The 20,246-nt window shown below is 32.8% G+C and overlaps 1 long non-coding RNA gene across 1 annotated transcript; it reads left to right on the forward strand.

Annotated features, from left to right (window-relative positions):
- Positions 1 to 235: 235 nt before the first annotated feature.
- Positions 236 to 10,061, forward strand: LOC130467983 (uncharacterized). The gene is made up of 3 exons (XR_008928191.1): positions 236 to 428; positions 535 to 628; positions 9,746 to 10,061. It is a non-coding gene; the product is annotated as an uncharacterized lncRNA (long non-coding RNA).
- The last annotated feature ends 10,185 nt before the right edge of the window (positions 10,062 to 20,246 follow it).

Below are 20,246 nucleotides of genomic sequence, written 5' to 3' on the forward strand. Positions count from 1 at the left end.
CTTAGCCCAGCAAATTCTATTTCTATATACTCCCTCTGTCCCTTAATATTCGCACCGTTTTGACTTTTTTACGATTCACGAAAGTTACTTTGACCCTATTTTATTTATAATATATGAAAATAAATATTAGTATATAATATATTGTTAGCTTCATCTTAATATATATACCCTGAATGTCCCTCCTTAGGTCATCCCCTTTCCTTTGATGGCATTCTGTGATGTCACATTTAATTCCTACATGTCCCCACATCAATTAATATGTCATCAAAAGTCTCAACCACTGAAAATTCTTTGTTTTTATTTTATTTCAATTCTATCTGTATCCGTAAGAGTACTTTAAATTTCCTTCAGTTGTTTTATTTGTTTTCTTTAAATGGGTACAGATTAAATTCTCGACCGGAAAAGAATATGGACAATTATGCATAAAGGTTAATGGCATCTACTCACTTAGCAACAATTTTTAAGAGCCTTTTTTTTTTTTTTTTTTTTTTTCCAATTTAGTGTTTAATATTTTTTTTTGTTACTTTATTGAAGATTAGTGAAATAGTGATGATAGTCCAGCAAAATCGCAACAAAAATGATGATAAACTAGCTCATCGAAGAGATGGAAAATGATGATGAGTTGATGGTATGCTCTTATTCTTTCCTTTGATTTTATTTGTTTGTCATTTTGGTTGTTGTAATTTGTTGTAATTTGATTAGATTTGTTACTTTGGTTATTAGATGTTGATTCTTTTTCCTCATCACCGTAGGATAGATTATTGTCATTAATTTGTAAGTAAAACACATCAATCATCATTTGTCACCGTATAAAATGACAATTAAAGAACAATTTCATATGAGCATCTTTACACATTTTAACTTAAATCATTAATACTCGCACCGGTTTGATCAATGCGAAGTTTAAGACATTTGAATGGACTTATTAATTTAATGAGCGTTAGTTGATAGTATGATATTTTTTTAATATAATTAGTGAGAAATGTGTAAGGATAGGTAGTGGTGAGTTGGGGTTGAATTTTTAAATTATTTTTTGTAGGGAGTAGGCGTGGTTGAACAAGTTAGTATACGAATAGTCAATTATTGATCTGACTATTGATGGGGTTGCATTATACATGTCGAATAACGGTAGCCAATAATAGACCAGGAGGTTTCGTTCGGAGAGATTCCAAAACTCACGTGTTTCAATAGTTATGAAGATGATGATGATAATCTTTGGGTATTTTTGTTTTTATTTTTTGCTTATATTATGTTTTTTCAACCTTTTTTCTTTGACTTAAGAATAATTGGGTTTGAATAGTATGAAATATATTAATAATAAGAAAAATAAGAATATAAAATTGTACATGGAATGCGGAAAATAGAGAGTATGTTATATTTAACTCACACCAATATTGAGTTGGCTCAAGTGGTAAGCAGCTTGATGCCGCTTAAGGGAGGTCTCGTGTTCGAGCCTCGCCGTATGCAGAAACTCTTGTTGGGAGACTCACCCACCATAAGCAAGGTGTGCAACACAGGTCGATCCGGATGTAGTCGGAGCTAAGCTCCGGTTAACCGGGTGTGCTATGCGTAAAAAAAAACTCACTCTTCATAACGACAATAATAAAATTATATTTTCGAAACATCTTGACTTTAGTCTAATATATACTCCATGTGTTTCTAAATAAGTGTCGTATTTCTATTTATAGCGCTCCCTAATAAGCGTTTACTTTTCATTATGTGACCTACATTTTTCCCAATGTTCCATAAAATATGGTTGTTTTTTTTACACATTTTACACTTTTCTGACTTTTTCAATCCCAACATCCACTTTTGTTTGGACTTTATCAATAACTAATTATCTATACTTTTTTCCCAAAAATATAATCCCGATTATCTCTTTCTTGTACACTTATCATTTTTTTTTTGGCAAGCAAGTAAGAGATTTTATTAATTACTCCAAGAAACCATACAAACAATCAGAAGGAGGCAGCAGCCAACCTTTGACCCAAGAGCTAAGACACCTAGCTAAAACAACCCCAACAAAAGATTACAAAGAGTAAAATCATTCTCTATCCCTAGTACTAACTTTAGCACTAATGATGTTCTGAATCCTGTATTTCACATCAGACTTGATCCTCAAAACCACTTGAGCAACTGTGGGAACCTGCTGTAATCACACACTTGCATTTCTTGCCTTCCAGATGTGGTAGATCAAACTGGCTATCACAGCATATGCCACTTTCCTTTTAAAATCACCTTTGGAACATCTTTGAACTTTTCTGAGAAAATGCATGAGACCAAGGGAGCAGCCATGCATCCGTACCCAGGAAGAAATCATCTCCCTATAGTTGGTACTAAAACAGCAATCAAAGAACAGGTGATCCCTGGTCTCTGGAGCATTGCCACAAATAGGACACAAATTATCAGAACCAATACCAAACTGAAGTAGTCTAGTCTTAGTTTTCAGTTTATCATGTATAGCTAGCCATAGAATGAATCTATACTTAGGAATGGAAAGTCTATTCCAGATGTAAGTGGACCAGTTGACTTTATCACCCCCCTCAATGAGCTTGGTATACATGCCCTTAATTGAGTAACTAGGAGAAGAGAGCCACTGAGTGGAGAATCTCAAGTTGCACCAGTGTTTAACCTGACAGATGTATTTCACCACCCAACTTGCTGTAGTGGAGGGGGTGAACTCAGTCCACACTTTCCTTTTAACATACACAGCATGCACCCATCTAACCCATAAGTTATCTTGTTTTTTAGCCACAGCCCATGCAAGTTTGCCCACAGCAGCTTGATTCCACAAAATTAGATTCCTAAAACCTAAACCACCATGAGATTTAGGCCAACAGAGTTTATCCCATGCCACTGCCCCAGGTCTACTATCATCATAAGAGCCATACCAAAGGTAGGATCTGCAAATGGCATTTATCTTTTTCAGCACTGCTTTAGGAAAAATGAACATTTGTGCCCAATAAACACAGATGCACGTGAGAACTGAGTTAATCAGTTGAATCCTGCCAGCAAAGGAGATGTGTCTGGAACTCCAGATTTTAATTCTTAAAGTCATTTTTTCCACAAGAGCCTCACAATCACAACTCTTGAGCTTACCAGTGCTAATTGGAACCCCAAGGTACTTGAAAGGGAGGGTGCCAAACTTAAAACCAGAAATCTGACTAATTATTTCTCTATTTTCCTGACTGAACCCACATCAATAGATAGAGGATTTGGAGGCATTAACCTGTAAGCCAGTAGTGCTAGAGAAGTGTTTAAACCCTTCCAGCATGACAGAAATCACATTTGGATCACCTCTGCAGAACATAAGTAGATCATCAGCAAAGCAAAGATGGTTCAAAGACAACAATTTGCATCTAGAGTGGAATCTGAAGTGTGGATGTTCACCCACAGTTTTCATTGTTCTAGAAAAATACTCCATACAAAGGGTGAAGAGAAGAGGAGAGAGAGGGTCACCCTGTCTCAACCCCCTAGTTGGTTGAATCAGCTTTGTTGGTACACCATTTATCAGAATTGAGTACTGAGTAGTGGTGAGACAGGTCATGACTAGGTTAATGAAGTGAACAGGAAAGCCCAAGTTGGCCATGACTTCTTCCAAGAAACTCCACTCAACAGTGTCATAGGCTTTCTGCAGATCTAGTTTCATCAAACAACAAGGGATATGCTGACTGTTTCTATACATTTTTACAATGTCTTGGCACACTAGAACATTATCCAGAATTGACCTTCCAGCCACAAATGCACCCTGATTTTGGGAGATGATATCTGGAAGCACAGAGTTCAGCCTTTCACACATCAACTTGGAAATGCATTTATAAATAGTAGAACAGCAAGCAATTGGTCTGAAATCCCCCACTGAGGCAGGAACTTTGATCTTAGGAACAAGAGTGATGGAGGTGACATTCACTTCCTTTAGGATTTTGCCAGTTGTAAAAAAATCAATGATGGCCTTGTGAACATCAACTTTGATGGTCCCCCAAGCTTCCTTGAAAAAATGACTGTTAAAGCCATCCATTCCAGGTGCTTTAGAGCTAGGGATATCATCTAGAACTCTCTTAACATCCTCAACTGTGAAAGAACAATCCAATTTACTCTTGTGCTCATCATGCAATCTAGGTCCCCTATCCTTGATGGAATTTAGAACAGGTGTCCTATTCTCAGTGTTGGAACAGAATAGAGACTTATAGAATTGAACAAAAGCATCTTGCACCCCATTAGCAGTTTGAATCCACTTACCAGAGCTGTCATGAATGGAGTGGATTCTATTATGTTTTCTCCTCTGTCTAATGCTTTGGTGAAACGCTTTGGTGTTTTCATCACCATTCTGAAGCTAGAGAACTTTAGCAGTTTGTTTCAGGTAGGAAAGATAGTTATCTTTAGCTTTCCTATATTCAGTAGCAATAGTTTTCTCATCTGCAGCAAGAGCATGGTTCTCAGGATTAGCTTGAAGAACATTTTGGGTCTCAATCAATAACTTATGGCATCTGTGGTGTTCAGTTTCCACATCACTATACCCCTCCCTATTAAGGTCCTTAAGATCAGCCTTAATCCATTTTAGCTTCTGTAACACTCTATACATGGGGCAACCATAGACATACTTTCCCCAATTTGTGTCCACTATGACATTGAATCTAGGAGATGATGTCCAAATATTGAAAAATCTAAAAGGCCTTTTCTGTGGAGAGTTTTGGTAACAGTTGAGGACCATAGGGCAATGGTCAAAGTCACCTTCAGGCAGGAAGTTTGCTTATCATTTTTCTTAAGTCATGTGCATTTCTTTCAAATATGATACTTATTTAAAACGGAGGAAGCAATAATTATTTGTAATTATCGTTATTCTTTATAAATTATATAGTAATTCATATTCAGTACATAGAATTTAAGAATTCCGGTTGTTTAGGTTGAGATTTACAAATTAGGGACACATGGACTTAAACTTTTGTTATTTGGATGGAACACTACAAGAGGGGGGGGGGTGAATTGTAATATGGAACTTGCTAGCCAATTTTTGCGGAATTATAAAGAACATAAGCAAGTAGAGAAACAATGCAAGAGAGATTTTACGAGGAAACTTTCCAGGGCCCAACTGGAAAGAAAACCTCGACCCACTAGGGATTTCAACTCAAACTCTTTTCACTATAGGGCAACAACTCAGTTACAATCCTATAAGAAACTTGGCCATTACTTGAGTTCCTCTACGAACTCAAGTTCCCAATAGTTGTTCCCTCAAACAACTACGCTCTCACTGACTTCCCTAGAAGTCTCTCTTGACTCTTAGACTTCACTCAAAGCCTCTCTGCTTCTCTCTCATAGACTTCACTCAAAGCCTACCCAAATACATATCAGGAACTCACTCACGTTCCTGCCCCATACACATCAGGAACTCACTCAAGTTCCAGCCCAAAACTTGATACAAGAATTCACTCAAACCCTTGACCAATTCCCCATTACAAGAGTTCACTCAACCCTTGACCAACTCTCAAAATATTGATGATTGATAATTGATTAGTATCCCTCTAGAATGTAGCACGTGAAAAATCAATGGGGAACATGTCACTCGTAGGAACTTGGAACTCGTAGGAACTGACTCAAAAATGTGGAATGAAAAACATATTCTTCTATAACATTATTCCACAGCCAACCCTTATGGAATGACACAAGTCAGACACTTTGGAATGAAGATATAAGCCTCTATTTATAGCGTGTACAAGACTTAACCATAATCCCACTAATTCCTCCACTAACAGTAAGTTTCCTAACTTCTAGGCACTTACCCATGATCAGTTAGTTGGGGAGAAACTTGGGGAGAAAGCAGTCAAAGTCTTGGGCACAACTTATACCACGTTTACAGTAAAACAGTTAGAGTAAAAATAGGAAATAAAAATAAAATAAATACTTGGAGAAAAAGCAACGTTTTATCAAAACATAATCCAGGAGATATTTTTCCAAAACTCACTTTTTATTTATTTTCTTATGCAAAAATATTTTACTGAAAACCTTTTCATAAACGTGAAATAAATACATGAGATTTCGTTCGTGCAGGAACTTGCATTACAAGTTCCAACACTCACAAACTCATTATACGTATTTTAAATTTTGACTCTTTATTTTCCAACAGCAGGTAAGATAAAAATAAATAAAAGATGAAATTAAAATCAGAATCCTAATTAAAGTTGATTTAATTTAAAACTTATCTTTTATTTAAAACTAAATCTTATCCTAAAATAACTAGTGCATATTATCTAAAACTCTTAACCAAGTAGATATTTATTAAGAAACAAAACTCTAAATAAATCCCTACAGATTACGATAATAATATGCAACATATTCACTGACTCTTAGATGCTTTTGACTCTAAGTTCCACTAGTTCCTTTTGACACCTTGTTCTATTACCTTTCACGCTACTACATACTTACATGAATCCTAGAAAATAAACTCTTATTTCCCGTCTTCATGTTCCATGCTGCTCCGCATGTTGGTTGTTCCACCTCTGGAACTTCTCGAACCATGTTCCCATCAGGAACTTATTTATGCCTGCTTGATCAGTTTCTCTGATTGTCCAAGTCTACATGCTTTGGCCTTCTCTTGTTCCTGCTCTGGAACTCCTGGTTTTCTTAGCATAGAAACTTAAACATTTATTAGTTAAGTTTGCCTGTCATCATCAAAACCCTGTGGGTCAACAAATTCCCCCTTTTTGGTGATGACAAACCAAGAAAACTTAATAGAGAAAATAAATCCAACATGCATAGAAATCTTAAAACAAAATATTTACAAGAGTTAAAAGAATATACATAGTTGTAACATACTTGAGAAAAGCAGATATTTGAGACTAGGAACTCAAAATATTTTGCCTTCAATGTTTGCCTTTCTTTTCCCCCTTTTGGCATCATCAAAAAGGTTTAGCTAATAGTATTAATTTAATCCCATCACAACACCATACTAACGAGAATGGTTAGTCAGAATCAGAGACAAAGCAAAATATCTCCCTCAATGTTGTACTGTTTAGACAATCATACTCAAGCGAATAGAATTCAAAGTGAAAAGAAATTATCATAAGCCAATGTTCCTTAGCAACAAGCAGAAAAGAAAGAAATAAGTTCACCAAAAAAAAACAGAAAAGCAAAATAAAAATAATGAAAAATTATTTCAAAATACATAAACACCATCAATTTGTATTTTGCAGGGATAGGCAATTTATGAGGTAAAGGTTAGGCATGGCTCATGATTTTAATGAATGTATTCCTTTGTCACTTGTTTATCTGCATGTCTCCTTCTTTACGGACTTTCAACTGAAGATCCTCGCCATAAAATACACCGTTGTTCCTTTCTTTCTTCTATTCTTCTTTAGCAGTACGTATAAATTCTTTGAAGCTTTTTGATAGTTCCTTGATTCAATTTTTGTAGGAACTTACATTTATCGTGTAAGTTCCCATGTGAATCTTGAAGGAACTACATAATTTTTGAGATAATTCTTTAAGGTATAGACAGCTTCATTTGCATTTCAACTTGGAAACTTGAAATGCTTGTAGGAACTTATGATCCCTTCTCTTTCTATTTTCACATATCTCTCCTTTTATTCCCCTCTTTTTTTTCGATTTCTTTTGTCTCCTTTTTTATTTTTATTTTTTTCATCTCCCTTTTTTTTTTTTTCAAAATGTACATTAACGCTCTATTAATCACCTTCCTCATTAGTTCCCCCTCAGTTGTTGCTGCATCGATTTAGTGACAAAGGAGGAATATTTTGTAGAGGGTTTTTGTATAGTGATGAATTTTTGAGAATGTTTTTGAAGAGAAAAAATAAATCAACGTGTGGTATTGATTTGGCTTTTGTGGTTTCTAATAGGTTGATATGGTAAGAGAATATTGGGAAACATTTTTGTGAGGAACAAAACTTAATTGGTGCATAAGTCTTTTAGGATATAGGTGAAAGAGATTTTAAGTGTTTTAGGTGTTTATGATAGATTGAAACATTTAAAAGATAAAATTTTATTTTATTGGGTGTAACTTAACAAAAGATGGAACATCCTTGAGGAAAATTGAGATCGGCAAGGAGTCCTTTCATTAAGCAAATACGAAAAATTGTAAAGGAAAAAGAATAAACGAAGATTGAATCAAAAGAAAAAATATAAAAAATTGCTTGTCGTACTAGTAATAGGAACACACAAAACAACATGGCTTATGACTCTTCTTTTTACCTTTTCATCAGTTAGCACAAGTAATTATGAACCAAAATACGAGAAATTAGGAGAGTCCTTCACAATGTACAATTCTGATCTATGTTCACACACAAGAATTGCGTGGGATTAATTTTACCAAAAGCTAAATACTTACAGTTTTGCCATATTTGGGGAACTTCAAGGAAAATATATCCAGCTTGAATATACTGAGTTCCAGCCACATTTTCTCGTGCTTCTGATCAAGAGTTATAGGATGGTAAAATGCGACTTTCGGAGATTTGATTGGAACCTCTCGCTTAGACCTATGGATATGGCAATATTTGGTCTATTAGCGGTTAAATATTGGACAATTTAACAATCATACCTCTGAAGCTTTGTGTATGGCTCACAATCATCCCTTAGGAACCTTCATCTAGTCTTGCTCGTGTTCCTGTGGGAGTGTGATGTGTCTCTGCATTCTTGCGCTCATATTACTTTATGAGTTTAGTAAAGTACTTACACAAAGATTTGTTAGTTGTACCAAAGAATATATAATCAGTGATAAATACGTACAACAACCAAATTATAACATGCATTCATATGAAGGATTTTTAAAGAAAATTCATGATGCATGAAGAATAATTCTTTGGAAAAATAAGCTATAATGCGTTTTCCTTTTACAGCACAAAATATAAGTGCGACACATTTAATTTAAGCATACATAAGTGCCTTATTTAAATATGTGTATGCGTTCCAAATCAACAAAACTCTTGTTAAAGACTATGTTATGCTCATGTCATGCTTCACTAAGTCTTGATCCTCCAAACAGTCCATGAGTAGATGAAATCATAAAGAAAGCATATTCACATAATGCATTGCAAAACTTATACACTTGTATTAATAAGTTAACAATATAACGCATTAAAACATGCTATGATATGAATAAGAAAAATTTACCTTATATAAATTTTCACCATGTATATGACTTCTTTGAAGTGCCGGACTGATTTTGATGACTTTATGTTCGAGTTCCTAGAGTGCTAGTTCCACCATCTTGATGCCCTCACATCTTATGGAAACATTCATGTGTAATCGAATATTGTCAAACATTCTTCAGAAGTTCCTTGACATGCTTTTGTCATTTGATCATCTCAAATATCACTCTCTATTTAATTTTTATAGAAATTAAGAGAGTGGTTGTTGTGTTCTTTCATCATGTTCATATAAACACTTATGATAATGAAACCTTATAAAACAATTCGTTAGGTTCAACATTTATGTATATATATCACTAATAAATCAGTTTCTCTTGAAAACAAAATATGTTAATTTTAAAATCAGTTTTCAAGAAGGGACTTGACATTGTTCTTTATAAGAAAAAAAGAAGTCATCTTCTGTTTGGAACAACCTACGTCCCATATGTGCAACAACATAGGATTATATATAATTACCTTATAAACAAGTTACTGGAGAAAGAGTCTCCTAAAAATCAATACCTTTCTGACTGGTTGTTCCTTTCAAGAACCAACCTTCTCTGAGTTCCTTTGTCGATTTCATTGATAAATTGATTGAATGAATGTTGTAGTGCACACAGGAACTCGATAAATGAATCTGGCAATTTCTCTACTACTAGAGCAGTCGTGGAACTTGTTGCATGATATTGATTGATCGAGTTGATCTTCAGCTTCATGAACTGAAACTTGAACCTTAGTTTGAAGTTCCTCGACATGAGCTTATGTAGCTGGCTACTGTTGCTTTTAATAGTGACATATTTTATCATTAGAAACTCGATTAGTTCTACAGGAACTTGCGAGTTCAATATTGAAATAAACTTTAACCTGTTGCTGGGAATAGTCATGTTAGTTTCAATCGCAAGTAATATATTCACTTATTTCAACGCACATTTTTATATTTGTTGTAAACTCTGGATCATCTTCAATAACCCCTAGAAATATCAAATTATTGTTAGGAACCAAATTGTGATCCACAAAGTATGTGTTCCCTCTTTGATTCCCTTCAACTATGACATTTATTACTGATGATGTAATTTATTTTTAAAATTACCAGAGAAAATATAATTTTGGAAACTCTAAACAAATGTGCATTAATTACTCGACAATAAAAATTCACAATGGAACAGGAACTTGACTTACCAACTTTTCATTTGGAACCAATCTTACCTTAACTGTCAAAAGTTATAAGTTTCCACTGTAGGTAGCAACCAAACGATAATAGTGAATTTTCTTTCATAGAACAATCATTGTCGAGATATAACGAGTTGTTCCCCCTTAGTTGTAGCCACCTCATTTTTCATGTTACAAGTAAGCTAGAACATGTTCCTATGGTCTTCATGACCATTCTCCATCTTGAGTTATTTTAATATGAGTAATCTGGGAAAAAATAACACTCAAGTGTAGTACTTTTGTGCAAAGTTATGATTAGCAGGTTAGTCTAAAATAAATATATATATATACTCAAACATAATAACAAAATATGATGTTCCTGAAAAAGTTACTTCACGAAAGAAACATGAAACATATATTTTGTTCCATGGAACTTAAGTTAACAAGAACCAAGAACTTGTACATGAAAAACTTTGACACCAAAAATTTGCTATCAAATAGTTTATGCACCATTTATCAAGTTACTGTAACCTTGAGTTCGCTGATTGTTTCACCAGAACTTAGGAAGAGTTCCTTTGATCAATGAAACTTATTATTATGCATTTTATACATATTAAATTCCAAAACAAAACCTATAACACAAATAAGGTTAGTTTGCACAATAATTTAAGAGAAACAGGTTTATAAAAAAATTCAACATTAATTAACACAAGTAAAATGAGGGAACAACCTTACTAGCATTTCACATGATTGAGTTCCTTTGAGATGTTCAAAGTGACTTCCCATTATATAGTGCATGTGAGTTGATTCGTTGATATGACCCATCATATTTGGAAGGAACTTACATGCTGGTGGAACTGGAACTAGTTTACATCTGAAGTTCCAAGTTCCGAGCCTGAGTTCCTCTTCACTATTCCAACGAATCTAATGGATTTCCAACTCATTTTTCCTTGGTGTAATTCTGATGTTGTTCCTTTACTTCATACACACACTCAATCATGAGTTATAAACCTGTAAAAATCATTTCTCTTCTACTACGTTCCATAATCATGCATTAGTAGTAAATATATGTAAGTAGCATAATTTAGAAGATTAAAGTATACAAAAATTGTAAACTAACAGACCTGTAAACAATTAATGGTCTTGGGAACCTGACATGATTTCAGTTCCTTTCTTTTTAGCATTAGCATCTTAGAAAATGATTATCTTAAACTGCTGGATCTAAGATTCAACATGCATACATGTAATAAATATTCAATATACTCATAATACATGGAAAAATCGTTCTTTGGACAATAAATGATATAACATTAGATTATGTAGCCCAAAGAATAAAGTTCCCTTCGCAGGGAAACCAAGTTCCAAGAGTGGCTATATGCATTGTTCCTTTGTCTTGTTCCTTGAACCATTCTTATTAAACAAATAATGCATAAATGTAAAATCAATTTTAGAATCTGAAATTTGTCTCACAAAAACATATTTGAGAAGATCCAAAATCGATTAAACAAATTCAAAATACATTTGAATAATTTTCATAAAACGTTGTCAGGAACTTGAGTTAAATAAATAGCGTATGCATATAAAGATCTCAAAAATTAGATGTTTACCTTAAATATATCATTAAGGATCTTTTAGTTGCAGCCTTTATCTGTTCCTTGGAATGGTGCTGGAATGAGTTCCTTTATCTAGAAGTTCCTCTTCGGATTTTGATCCTTGTTCCGAAGTGGGGTGCTGATGTAATGTATCTTTAATAATGTCACACCCTCATGAGTTACTAAGTGTAACTCGTGGGTCAACAGTGATCCAGTGAGTTCCTCAATGTGGAACTTATATTCATAGGAACTCTGACATATTAATGTGCATCTTTGTTTGTTCCTGTACCAATTTCTTTGTCAAGGGAACCTAACAGATTTGGGTCCCTTCTTGTTAGTAGTAACTGTTAAGAAAATAATCAACACAACAACTACTACCAAGATACAATAAGCCTTCATATAAATGATATTCAATATATTCATGAAGCATATAAAATAATAGTTCTTAGGCAGAGAAAAAATAAGTAGGATATTTTGTTGCCTAAAAATTAAAAACTCCGAGTTCCACAAATATGCATTTTCAAAATACGTTTCCTTGACATAATTTTAATGTACTGAAGTTTAAAAAAATAAATTGAAAAATCATTTATTAAATATAGATTTTAGATTTTTCAAATTTAATTTTAAATCAAAACAAAACAGAAGTTCCATTAGAAACAATGCAAGGAACACGCAATAAATTAATGTATGCACACAAAGAATGTCTAAAGGAATAGATATTTACCTTAGAAGATCGCCTGTTACACCTTGACTGACTTTTATTCAACAATAAAAGTCAGATCTGCCTTGTTCCTTTGAATGGGTAGGATCGAGTTCCTTTCATCAAGTTTCTTGTAATTGTTCCTCCTTCCAGGAACTTAACTCAGCAGGGTTGCCTGCTTATCAGCGAGTTCCGGCTCTGATACCAATTGTTATTTGGATGGAACACTACAAGAGGGGGGGTGAATTGTAATATGGAACTTGCTAGCCAATTTTTGCGGAATTATAAAGAACATAAGCAAGTAGAGAAACAATGCAAGAGAGATTTTACGAGGAAACTTTCCAGGGCCCAACTAGAAAGAAAACCTCGACCCACTAGGGATTTCAACTCAAACTCTTTTCACTATAGGGCAACAACTCAGTTACAATCCTATAAGAAACTTGGCCATTACTTGAGTTCCTCTACGAACTCAAGTTCCCAATAGTTGTTCCCTCAAACAACTACGCTCTCACTGACTTCCCTAGAAGTCTCTCTTGACTCTTAGACTTCACTCAAAGCCTCTCTGCTTCTCTCTCATAGACTTCACTCAAAGCCTACCCAAATACATATCAGGAACTCACTCACGTTCCTGCCCCATACACATCAGGAACTCACTCAAGTTCCAGCCCAAAACTTGATACAAGAATTCACTCAAACCCTTGACCAATTCCCCATTACAAGAGTTCACTCAACCCTTGACCAACTCTCAAAATATTGATGATTGATAATTGATTAGTATCCCTCTAGAATGTAGCACGTGAAAAATCAATGGGGAACATGTCACTCGTAGGAACTTGGAACTCGTAGGAACTGACTAAAAAATGTGGAATGAAAAACATATTCTTCTATAACATTATTCCACAGCCAACCCTTATGGAATGACACAAGTCAGACACTTTGGAATGAAGATATAAGCCTCTATTTATAGCGTGTACAAGACTTAACCATAATCCCACTAATTCCTCCACTAACAGTAAGTTTCCTAACTTCTAGGCACTTACCCATGATCAGTTAGTTGGGGAGAAACTTGGGGAGAAAGCAGTCAAAGTCTTGGGCACAACTTATACCACGTTTACAGTAAAACAGTTAGAGTAAAAATAGGAAATAAAAAGAAAATAAATACTTGGATAAAAAGCAACGTTTTATCAAAACATAATCCAGGAGATATTTTTCCAAAACTCACTTTTTATTTATTTTCTTATGCAAAAATATTTTACTGAAAATCTTTTCATAAACGTGAAATAAATACATGAGATTTCGTTTGTGCAGGAACTTGCATTACAAGTTCCAACACTCACAAACTCATTATACGTATTTTAAATTTTGACTCTTTATTTTCCAACAGCAGGTAAGATAAAAATAAATAAAAGATGAAATTAAAATCAGAATCCTAATTAAAGTTGATTTAATTTAAAACTTATCTTTTATTTAAAACTAAATCTTATCCTAAAATAACTAGTGCATATTATCTAAAACTCTTAACCAAGTAGAGATTTATTAAGAAACAAAACTCTAAATAAATCCCTACAGATTACGATAATAATATGCAACATATTCACTGACTCTTAGATGCTTTTGACTCTAAGTTCCACGAGTTCCTTTTGACACCTTGTTCCATTACCTTTCACGCTACTACATACTTACATGAATCCTAGAAAATAAACTCTTATTTCCTGTCTTCATGTTCCATGCTGCTCCGCATGTTGGTTGTTCCACCTCTGGAACTTCTCGAACCATGTTCCCATCAGGAACTTATTTATGCCTGCTTGATCAGTTTCTCTGATTGTCCAAGTCTACATGCTTTGGCCTTCTCTTGTTCCTGCTCTGGAACTCCTGGTTTTCTTAGCATATAAACTTAAACATTTATTAGTTAAGTTTGCCTGTCATCATCAAAATCCTGTGGGTCAACAACTTTAAACAATGAGGATGGAAGGAGGTCGTTCATATTCCTAATCGCATCCAGATTTAGTGGATGGAATTTAAGTAAAAGAGCGAACAAGATACGGCTAGCTTACTATAAAATTATATGACAATCTTCTTTTTTCATCCTTGTTTTCTCTTTTAGAGTATATGACAATCAAATAGGAGTACAACTAGTATAGGACCCGTGCGATGCACGGTTTATATATTTTAACTTTAAGTGTAAAGTTAAATTAATTTAGAAAAGAAACATAGAAAAATACGTACATTTTTTTTTCTTTTCACGCATCACCCATAATTTCATGTTAGGTATAAAATCAGTTATCATCCTGTAATATGAGCTGAGAGATGTCAATTCTTAACCTGAATCGTTGGACCAGTTGGGTTGGTCTGATCATTTAGAACCCAAATTGTTATTAACCCGCGAGTTGTAACCCAAGACCAAATCAGATTATATTCAACCCAAATCGACCATAAAATCTTAACCCCATTAGGATCTGAAACCCGATAACAAACTCGTTCTGCAGCAACCCGATCCGTTTCAACTCAAACCGATCGAATGGATCTGAAACTCGTTATAATGCCCCAATCCAATCCAAACCGTTTGAACCCGAGGAAAACGATTTTACAAATCCAAACTGTTTTAACCCGTAACGCGCTTAATCAGAAACGTTTACAACCCGTAACCCGCTTAATCAGAACCATTTACAACCCATAACCCGTTTATTTTGAATCTTTTACAACTCATAACCCGTTTAATTCCGCTACTGATCCTAAATTCTTAACAATTTTAAAAGTTAGTTCTTACCTGTGTTCCCTAATTAAGGCCTCAATATTAGAATTTATAAACGTACTAAAATTTGTGATTTTATAATTTGGAACTGAATTCACATGACCCGAGTACAACATCATCTACCCATTTCACTACGCTGCTGATTTATCCACATTGTATGCGCCTAAACCAAGATAAACTTGAACCCGATGTAGCCTAGCGATACTTGTTCAATCCGACCCATTTCAGATCCGACATTAAGTTCAAATACTATCTTTTTTTTTTATTGTGTTACCTGTACCCATTTAAGTACCCATCCAATCTCAAGTTCATTCTCTTGAAAACAGGTCTTATCAAATCCATAAATTTCATTAGATTTAATCAGGTCCAAGTCCAATAAGTTTATAAAAGTTCAGATAAGTTTGAAAATTTTATTTCAATTAAATAAGGTGAAGAGAACTCACCCAACCTCCATTTTTCTTTGATCCATTCACTTATAATATATGTGGTCAAAATAATAAATAAGTAAATAAATAATTGATTGTACTTTTTGGAGTATTTATGAAATAAATAAATTATGTTTGCTAAAACTCAAAACCAAAACAAACCCACCACATCACCAAGAAGAATACAATTTTATCTCTATATCCATCACTCGTCGAGTCACTACATATATATTATCGTCTAATAGGGTGGAGACAGACAAATGTTCATTAAATCCGCTTCACCGATTTTATTATTTTAATTGTGATATAAAATATTTTATAGAGATATTGAAGATAATAATATCATATAAATTCATTTGATCTTCATCCTTCTCATCTACTCCTTCGTTCCACAATGATGTTCCAATTTAGAATTTTGACTGAACATAATCTTCTAAATTACTTCCGGTACATAAGAAAAAAAACATATTTATGTGGGGGTCTTTCTTGGTTCTCTCAATTAATAATTTAATAATATCAAAAAATTAATATTTTTTACAAATACATAATTAGAGATATAAATGATCCAAAATATGCATTGGTAAACGTGAAAAGTATAAATTGGAACATCAATATGGAACAGAGGGCCGGAATATTACATACCCGTTTAATACCCATTTTATGTATCCACCACTCATCTTATTATGATTCTTTACATAATTGTGCAATAACTTTCTTTTATTTTATTCTTGACGATATAAACATAAACAAAGGGAGTATTTATTTAGTTACCTTTTTGTGTCAACATTATGAAATATAAACCCTTAATTATAAGATATAACCATTATAAAATCTACGATGGCTTATCGAGTTAGAAATTCCAAAATCATATTTGCCCCTTCACCCCCAATATGATATAATATGATATATTGTTAGTAGATCAAATATGTTACATTACGATGTGTACCCACTTTATTCGACCAAATATTCATTCAAAAATGTCATACTCCACCCTCTTAACTCAATTGACTCATTTAAAAATTTATCTTATTCATCAACTTTTAAATCGAACTTAAAATAAATCGTAAAATACAAAATTAATTTTTTTCACAGTTATATGTATGTATATGCTCACCTATCTTATCTTGTTATGTCTTTTTTATATTATCTTTCGATTTTTATTACACTTTTTTTCAAAAAAATTTAGAAAACAATATAAATCCAATCGATCTTCATCCTTCTCATCTATTACTTACCCGGCCAATGCCTATTTTATGTATCCCGGCCCTCCACTTATGTTATTATGATTCTATCCATAATTGTGCAATAACTTTCTTTTATTATGTTCTCGGCAATATAAACATAAACAGATGGAGTATTTATTTAGTTAAATTTTTGTGTCAATATTACGACATGTACTTTTATTAAATTAGTTTTGCATGGACATAATATGAAACCGATCAGTTGCGTTGACATTTACACCGTATGTCGTAGTAATACCATTTAATGTTTACTACTTCACCTACACATAAATATAAAAGATAATTTTTAGTTTGGCAACAATATCTTTTAAAAATATACTTCGGAATAAGATATTGAATTGAAGTATTTATCATCCACATAAATGATTTGTTTAATTAGGAAGGGGAAAAGAACCAGAAATTTTTTTAGTATGTTTATTATCAACATAATCTTTAGGATTTATAATGAAAATCAATAATATTTTTCATTAATTAAAGTGTTTTAGTTATTTTTATTTAATTAAAAGAGAGGTCAATCAATGAGTGACAAATGTTATCACCACATTGATTTCCTCTCTTTTAGTATATTATATAGATTATATAGATATGTAGATATATAGATAGATAGATAGATAGATATATTAAGTTTATCAATTATTCCGTGCTAAAGTTTAGTTCTTATTCACAATATAACCTTTTTCTTAGTTGAATTCAAGTACTCCGTATTCAATTGCATGCCTATGTATTAAATTGATCTTAATTCGACAACTGCTCGATATCTCTTTTCCTCTCTCCTCGTTGTTTACATAAGCACGGAATAAAATCTAAATATTAATATTGAATATTGACAATTTATATGTCAAAAAAATTATTAACAATTTAATATATACAAAGTACGTAGTAGTATATAGGTAGTTTAACATAAACACTCTTATTACAATACAATTTAATTAGATTATAAGTTTTGTTTACGTACATAACGTTTACATAAGCGTGGGAATAAAATATTTACTTAACTATATTTTTACTTTTTCTATTTTTATTTAGTATTTTTAGGATGTTAATAGAATCTTTAAGATTTATATTGGCAAACAATAATATTTTCTCTGGTACATATTTTTCCTTAAATAAGACAATTTAGTTTAGATTATTAATTTTAATTATTTTTTAATTTAAAAGAGAGGCCAATCAATGAGTGACAAATGTCATCACCACATTGATTTCCTCTCTTTTAGTATATTATATAGATTGTTACATGAATTTAAGATTTTGTTTGGTTGAGGGGATTTAAGAGGAAAAGAAAAGAAAGAAAATGTTTTTTATTGTGTTCCCATGCTTGTTTAGTTAAAAGACATAAGATTAGATGAGAAAGGAAAAGGATCCGACATGAAAGATCTTTTATAAAAATTTCAGTTTCCTATTCTTCCAAAATTGAAGAAGTCATTTATATTTCCTTTTTGTTGTCTTCCTTTCTTTCTATTAAATCAAACATATCTTTCCCTTCCATTGATTTTTTCTTTCTTTACCCCTTCCTTCCCTTTACTAATAAGTTATTTGAGTATAAACAAGTAAACTATTTTGGATATTTATAAATTGTAAAAGGGATAAATGTTGGGCAAATAGGAAAGGAATCTAACATTCATGAATGGGTGGAATACGATATACCCAAATTCTTATATGAGACTGTCCTCACCATCAACTGATGGTGAGACCAGTTCACACTTGCGAATTTAGGTATGTTACTTCTATAGTTTAGACATGTTACTTTTTTTTATATAATTTTAGAGGAAGTACTTTTTTTAGTTTAGGTATGTTACTTCTATAGTTTATACATGTTACTTTTTTTTATACGGAGTAGTTTTAGGGGAGATACCTTTTTAGTTTAGGTATGTTACTTCTATAGTTTAGACATGTTACTTTTTTTTTAATAATTTTAGAGGAGGTATTTTTTTTAGTTTAGGTATGTTACTTCTATAGTTTAAACATGTTACCTTTTTTTTTATAATTTTAGATGAGGTACTTTTTTAGTTTAGGTATGTTACTTCTATAGTTTAGACATGTTACTTTTTTTTATATAATTTTATAGGAGGTACTTTTTTATTTTAGTTATGTTATTTCTATAGTTTAGATCTGTTACTTTTTTTTATAGTTTTAGGGGAGGTACGCTATTGGTTTCGCGCTCGTCACACCATCAAGTTGATGGTGTGACTGGTCTCACAGGAGACGCGCTGATATATATAAATATTTACTTTTTATTTGTTATATTGTAAATGAGTCTTCTCCGTTGGAATTCAAACTACTTTTTTTGCAAAGTAAAAAATTTTATCACGTGAGAAATAACTGTTATATATACATAATAATATCAAAATGATGTTTTTTCATTAAATTACCCTCAATTTCGTAAAGATGGATTTTTTTACTATTATGACACAAATATATTATAATAACAAGCTTGAGGCAACTAAACATGCATGTAGTAACTATTAACGTAAATAAATAATAACTTACTTACAACGGTGGATCGATTTGATAGTTATAAATGTAAAAATTATAACTAATAAGCAAAAAAAATTAATTCTCTAGCAACAACGCTCGTTTGTCGAGGACCGCATTATATTTCTCTGTAATCAAACATTCAACATGGAGATGACCACATACGCACTTGGAGAAGGTACTCAACAACTGCGTTGGAAAGCTAAACGTATTCTGGAAGTTGAACCTTGAATATGTAATAATATGCAATAAATATATATCCTTCTGTATTACAATAGATGCACGTATTGTAAAATATGTTCTATATAATGTACAACTATCACCACGTATAGGTTGTAAACTTGTAAAATATACCCCTTGTATGTCAGTTGTGTTGAGTAGTGAGGTTTTGATGATTATAAACAAATGATGATTATCTAATTAACATGTGTGCTAAGATGTGCATAGGAAGAACAAGCTATGATTAAACCAAGAGACAAGGGACATGAGCAATGATAAGCTATTGTTGACGAGAGCGGAGATGGCTACGTTATACATGTTGTTTATTTACGTAAATTAGCATTTACATTGGTAAACTTCATGTGGTAAGTAAAGTGACAAAGGAGGAACGAAATGATACTTTATATGGTCCAGCAGGAACAACAAGAAAGAGATCAGAAATAGTTTAACAGAGTTCCTAGTTGTCTGACTGTTCCTGTTCCCAGTCACCTGTACGAGATACGCATGCGTGCATCAATAGAGTTTAGGAGTGCATATAGTTCTTTCATATTTGCATCCTAAT

This window comes from Spinacia oleracea, chromosome 2 (genome assembly GCF_020520425.1).
Source record: "Spinacia oleracea cultivar Varoflay chromosome 2, BTI_SOV_V1, whole genome shotgun sequence".
Classification (NCBI taxonomy): Eukaryota; Viridiplantae; Streptophyta; class Magnoliopsida; order Caryophyllales; family Amaranthaceae; genus Spinacia; species Spinacia oleracea.